The sequence below is a fragment of the Dipodomys spectabilis genome, unplaced genomic scaffold (assembly GCF_019054845.1).
Source record: "Dipodomys spectabilis isolate Male_0828 unplaced genomic scaffold, ASM1905484v1 ptg000158l, whole genome shotgun sequence".
Classification (NCBI taxonomy): domain Eukaryota; kingdom Metazoa; phylum Chordata; class Mammalia; order Rodentia; family Heteromyidae; genus Dipodomys; species Dipodomys spectabilis.
In genome coordinates, this window is record NW_024870835.1 from 7,183,417 (window position 1) to 7,190,497 (window position 7,081).

Here is a 7,081-nt window from a genome sequence, read left to right on the forward strand (position 1 = left end):
GGGGTAAAACAGTAAACATGGTTTTGCTGGGTATTTTTTAACTATTATTTTTTGACACACTGAAATCTTTCCATGTCAATATATATAAACCTTCCTTGTTCTTTTTTTCTTTCTTCCCCCCCCCTTTTTTTTTGGCCAGTTGTGTACTAGGGTACAGGTACTGGGGCTTGAACTCAGGGCTTCACTTTCTTTCTTGGCTTTTAAACTCACAGCTGATGTTTTACCACTTAAGCTAAACCTCAACTTCTGACATTATTTTTCTGGCTAAATAGAGCAAATGTCTTGAGGATCTGTCTGCCTACCTAGCTTTGAACCTCAATTTTCAGTTTGTAGCTCCCTGAGTAGCGAGGATTATATATGTGAGCCATCCATGCCTGCCTCTACCTTATTTTAAATGATCATTTTATTAATAATTTATATTAAAGAACAGTTATTGCTGCGATTTGGCTATTTATTAACAAGCATGCCGTGACTGGCCTTGTATTTATTTTTCTGGGAATTGATGCTCCGTATTTTGTCTATGTTTAAAATTGGAATCTTTAGCTTTTTCATAAATAATGCTTTAGCTGGACATAGTGGGGAGGGGGGCCTTTTTCTCAGGCCCCACACTGTTGTGTATCCCAACGATCTGCAGCTGGGTGCTGTCAGTTAACTGCAATCCTACTTTGAAATTCAATGCCAAGTTCTTCCTTAAATAGAGGTGAGTGGCCACCTGCCTGGCTGCCTGTGTTTGTATAGGTTCACAAAGTCGTTTTTCCAGGGCTCCATTTTGAAGAGGGAAGTTAGGGAACAAACTACAATTCCTATTTCTAAATCTGATCTCAGCACTGTAAGTCACTTTATTCTGCTCCATATTTAAAACCTGTCCTTAGCTATCAACTTTGCTATAGTGTTAAGAACTTGCTGGTGACATTACCCATATCCTCATTCTCGAGTGATTTCAGTCCATGATAGTTCCAACTACTTGGAAGACAGAGAATTAATTAAGCCAGGGCTCAAAGTCCAATCTGAGCAACATGTGAGTCTTTTTTTTTGGTCGATCTTAGGGCCTGAACTCTGGGCCTGGGCACTGTCCCTCAGCTCTTCAGCTCAAGGCTAGCTCTCTACCACTTGAGCCACAATGCCACTTCCGTTTTTCTGGTGGTTAATTGGAGATAAGAGTCTCATGGACTTTCCTGCCCCAGCTGGCTTTGAACCATGATTCTCAGAGCTCAGCCTCTTCAGTAGTGAGGCTTACAGGCGTGAGCCACCGGCTGTGAGTGAATCATTAAAAAAAATAAAAAAGTTAAAGAAATTAGGCTTATCTTTTCTCTGGGTCCTGCATCATGTATATACACTTCTCTAATTTGGGGAGGGGAAGGAATAAAACAGAATGCTTAAATAGGGATACAGGTTGACCCATAGGGCAGGGGAAAAACAAAGGAGGAGGCAACAATGCTCCATAGGAAATGTACTCATTACCTTGCTCATGTACCTGTAGCCCCTGTACAGTATTTTTAAGATAACAAAAATACAAAAAAAAGAAAAAGAAATTAGCCTGTCTTTAATATGTATGTTATGAAGATTTTTATCTGCTGTTTATCTTTTTGTGTTGCTGTGTGCGTTTGTTCTAGGGATAGAACTCAGGGCATGGGTACTGTTTCTGAGCTTTTTTTGCTCAAGGTTAATGCTCTACCCCCCCCCCTTTTTTTTTTTTTAAAGAAAATTGGAGATAAGAGTTTTTCTGCCTGTCTGGCTTTGACTCAAGATTCTCAGAACTGAGCATCCTGAGTAGTTAGGATTACAGGTGTAAGCACCTATGTTTTTCTCTATAAAAGTTTAAAAAAGGGCTGGGAAGGTGGCTCAGTGGTAGAGTGCTTGCCTTCCATGCATGAGGCCCTGGGTTTGATTCCTCAGCACCACATAAGCAAAAAGAAAAAAGGCAGAAGTGGTGCTGTGGCTCAAGTGGTAGAGTGCTAGCCTTGAGCTGAAGAGCTGAGGGACAGTGCCCAGGCCCAGAGTTCAGGCCCCACAACTGGACCCAAATAAATAAATAAAAGTTTTAAAAATTAAAAATTAAAAAAATTCAAGTTATATTTATTTTCTGTCATGGACTTTAGATTTGGGGTCATTTTCAAAGGCTCTATTTCAATATTATAAACAAGTAGCCTATGTATATTTCTGGCAAATTCATAATTTTAAGTATTTAAATATTTTATTTTCTGGAGTTTATTTCAACATAAGCATTCTAGTTTTATTCCAAACAGGTGCCAATAATTTTAATGCCATTTATTAAATGATACATCTTTTGCCACTAATTTAAAATAGTCTAAATCCACATTATTTCTTAATTTTTATGTTTCTCAATTCCTTATGATCTTTATAGAACCTATTTAATCAGCCACAGGTGAAAAACAAAAGAGATAAACAACAGAACAGAAATATTCCCCTAGGTATACATCAGTAGGAAAGTTCTTCAAGGTCCAAGTCTCTTTCATGAAGTACTATATCCAAAGTTCATTAAGATGGTCCACATCTCCAGTGGTCACCATGAAAACAATTAATACACAAGTATCTAGAGCAATCTGGGGTTTTGTTGCCTTCTTAATGTAAAATCCTTCCCATTAGAGTTCTTGGGATTTTACAAGAGCATGATAGTTTTTAATGAGTGAATAACAGAAGGAAGGCTTTGCACTTCAAAGCCTGTTGCTACTACACTGGCTGCATTAGCAAAGTAAGTAAGGAGATCAGTTGCAAGTAAAACTTTAAGTGTCTTATGGCATCCCTCTGCAGCAAGACAGTCTTTCTGAAGGTGATTGCAGACAGACATGGTCCTGCATCTTTGAAGTGTACTCAATGAAGAATCAATCCAGGAACTCACAGATACCAGTTATCAGCTTGTGTTTATTCACATCCCAGAGAAGGGTTTAATTAACGTAATACATATTGGTCAATTCTTTGCTTTTAAACTTTACCTTTCGCCCATCAGCAGATCAATATGTATTTTAATCTTCTCTGTTTCAGAACTAGTTTTAAGACTTACAGCAAAGGGGCACAGCTTTTACAATCATTAATTGCTATTATCAGCCCTTTCATTTTCTAAATATCAGCAGTTTCTTAAAATTCTGCTTTCATTCTTTTAGCAAGTTATCCTTTCTTGTTCATTATCTGGTTCTGCTGTGTCTTTCAACCATGTGCAGAGTTTACAAGTGGCCAATAATGGGAAGTCAAAGAATGTCCTGAAATTCTGCATTGATTAACCAGTTTGACTTCATCAACAGCTAAAAGACTCCAGCTGAGTATTTTTTGATAGATTCTATCAAGTGCTTGCAATGGTTCAGTCTGCAAAGGACATATTCTTTCTCCTGTGTCTCTTTTATATAAGTACTGAAATTTCATCTTTGGATAGTGAATTATTCTATACTATCACAATATAAGTTGTTCATTAAACCATCAGCATTTTCTACTGTATCAGAAATTGGAGACTCTATAGAATATTCTAGTCCTTCAATGCCTGGTGAGTTAATCTTTTCCACTGTCTTTATAATATCCTCATTGGCAAAATGAAATAACAACAGTGCATTTTTAGAAATTATGGGATAATCTGAATAATGTATTAGACACAGAACCTGTCCACTAGGACAAATGAGGAATTCAAAACTCAAATGAGCTTTTAACAGTGTTGGGGTCCCTGGTACCACTGCTTTCATGGGTAATAAATTATAATAACTGAATAGAGATGAGTAGCTTGAGTAGCTGGTGGGTACTACACCTGTGAATGCATCTATTGTGACTTGGAAAGAAAAGTGATCTGCATTACTAACCAAACAAAACAGAAAAAAAAATCTTTTCAGTTAGTGCTTTGCATTATTTTAGGCAAGACAACTTCTATTTGGTACATAATTAGTCTCCCTTCTTGTACTGCTGTTTTTCATCCATAAAACAGTGCTTAGAGAGATTCTTTTATCTTGAACAAATGAGAATACATGTTCACTATAGAAAATTTGGAAATGCCTAAAATATGATAAAGAAAAATCATTAATAATTCTACCATGTGTTTTCTCCTACATATGAACCCAAAATGAAAATTTGTTTATAGAAGTACTTCTATATTTAGGCTTCAAATTTCAAATTCAAAATTATATTCTTAAAAGTCCATATTAACTTGAAATGGAGCACAACATTGTTGTGCTTTTTTTTTTTTTTTTTTTTTTTTTTGTCAGTTGTGGGGCTTGAACTCTGGGCCTAGGCGCTGTCCCTCAGCTCTTCAGCTCAAGGCGAGCGCTCTACCACTTGAGCTACAGCGCCACTTCCTGTTGTGCTTTTTTTATTTCTGGTACCAGGGCTTGAACCCAGGCCCTCTCGTATGGTGGCTCTTTTGCTACCACTTAGGCTAACTTCAGCCTAGCTTTCTGCTTGTTTATCAATGATGGAATCTGTGGACAAATACACATATTTTATATTTGGCTCTCTACCTTGAGATGAATAAACATGAGGTAATTATTATAGACTGTTCTCATTGCAGAAACAACAAGTCACAGATACAAACTGATATAATTAGGTGAAATGCATGTGTAGGAACTATCTTTTACAATAGCACCAAAATTAAGGTTTCCCAAGTAACTCTCTGAAGCTTACTACTCACTTACAATTCGCTCAGGTGTCCCTCCTTCTCTTCCCTTTGCATCTGCTGAGCAGGGTCCAGCCAACAGGGCCTTTTCTCTCTGACACAGATAATAGGAAAGTGGACCAGAATGACACAGGAGACTTATAAGCTCTTTTAAGTGTGTTTGTTTTACAGTACTAGGGTTCAAATTCTGGGCCTCATCCTTGCTAGTCAGTTACTCTGCCACTTGAAGCACACCTCTAGCCTTTTTGTTTATTTTACTAATTTTTAAATAGGATCTTGTTGCCCCCCGACCCTTCCAGGCCAGACTGGATTGTGATCCTCCCATTTGTGTTTCCCACATAGCTGGGATGACAAGTATATACCATTATGCCTAGCTTTTATAGGTTAAGATGAAGTCTCATAAAATTTTATCCTGTTCTCGTCTAAAAACTTTAATCCTCAGATCTCAGCCTCCTGAGTATCCAGTATTATAGGTTCGAGCCACTGTCCCTAACTCCTTTTAGTTCTTTTTTAAAGTAATTATACAAAAGGGCTTCAATTCCACACATCAAGTTATGAGTATAATCAACCATCTTGATCAATGTCATCCCTCCATTCTTCTCCCTCATCTTTCTCCAACCCCCGTAGGCTTTTAAACTGTAAATTCATGTGAGTCAGAGCCAGTTGCCATGCCTGGCTCATATGAAGCTCAGTTTGAGAGAGGCAGTCAGTGCAGAAAGAGGAAAGGAAGCAGAAGCAAAGAGAACAGCAGAAATATGTAACAATCTGCCCCAGAAATAGAAAAAGAAACCAGGCTTCAATAAATAGAGACATTCGTTAGTTACTACAATTGCTGTTTTTGTTTTCTTTTCCTTTTGTCTTGATAGTTGGTTTGTATTTAGGAAGGTGAAGGAGGGCACATAAAAAATGGAACAGGGTGAACAACTACAACAGTGGGACTCACTAGACACTATGTGAAAAGAGGATGGAGGAAAATACCTGAAGAGAGCAATAGAAAGACCCAGGAGAAGAGACAGAAGGGGGAACATGGTTCAAAAAGAATTGTACCCATTAGTCATTACCTGATTCATGTAATTGTAACCTCTCTGTATATCAACTCTACAATAACAGTTTTTAATATTCAAGAAAGAAGGAAGGAAGGAGAGAGAAAGAAAGAAAGAAAGAAAAAAGAAAGAAAGAAAGAAAGGAAGGAAGAAAGAAAGAAATAAAAATTAAAAAAGGAAGAAAGGAAAAGAAAAAAGAAAAAAAGAAAGAAATCCCAAGCGGGGCTGCACTCCTTAGCCTGTCTCCATTATCTTCCTTTCCATTCAATTTTTTTTCCAGTGGAATTATTGCCTCTTAATCAAATTATCCCTGAGACAGTGACTACTGTGTGCTAAGTAGTCTCCCACAGAACTTCATGAGAGCTCTGCAGAGAAGGTATCACTATCTCCCTTTCCCAGAGGAATCTGAGGTTCATGAGGTTAAATAACTTGCCTAAGGTCACACAGCTGGTGAAAGAATTTGGTTCTGAATTCTCACAGCCCTCCTCAGGGCCATAAACTTTAAACAAGCTCAAGCATTGCTGGCTGACAAAGCCTCTGAAGTACATGAAGGCTATGCATGTACCATGATCTGTTCCTTTATAGCAAATTATAAATGTAATACATTAATTGCATTCCTCACACCTCTGCCATCCGTATGCTCCAGAGGAGAGGAAGTGTGCCTACAGGAGCCAGAATATTCTCCAAAGAACCTTGCATGTTACCAGTTCACAAAATAAACTACAACTACAATATGAACTTTATCAGAAGTTCTTAGAGACTCTAACAGAAGTATAAGCCTTTTCAGTTATTAAAAGAATTGAAATCTTTTTATTGTTCATAAAAAAAGACAGACTCCTCCCTTTCAAATTATTCTACTTTATAGTACAATTCCTTCTGGCAGGGAGGAGAACTTCAGACACTTTTCAAATAACCCCAACCATTTAATCTGTACCTTTCGGAAGTCATGCTGAGAGTATATGGAAAAGAGACAGACAGAGTCAGAAAAGAGGGTAGCAAAAGGAGGGGTTAGGGAGAAGAAAAGATAAGACATTGTTTCTGAAGTATGAAGAATCTCTTGGCTTTCCTGGCCTACTTTAAAATGAGCAAGGTATTTCTACTCACAAAGAATACCTAACAGTGTTTAGATCGTTACAACTGAAAAAGTCTTCTACTAGTTTACTCCAGACAGATCTTTCCATCCATTCGCCATCCCCTTCCTATGTAAGTCAGGACTTCCTGTATTAGACATTTTCTCTGAAAATTAGGGTACTGTCTTAGTCAGTTTGGGCTGCAATAACATAACAGCATAGATAGGTGGTTTAACCAACAAATATGAATTTCTCTTTGCTCTGGAAAGACCAAAATGAAGGTTTTAGCAGGTTTGGTTCCTGAGGAGGGCTCTCTCCCTGGCTTGCAGACAGATGTTGTCTCCTTCTGTCTTTGGCAG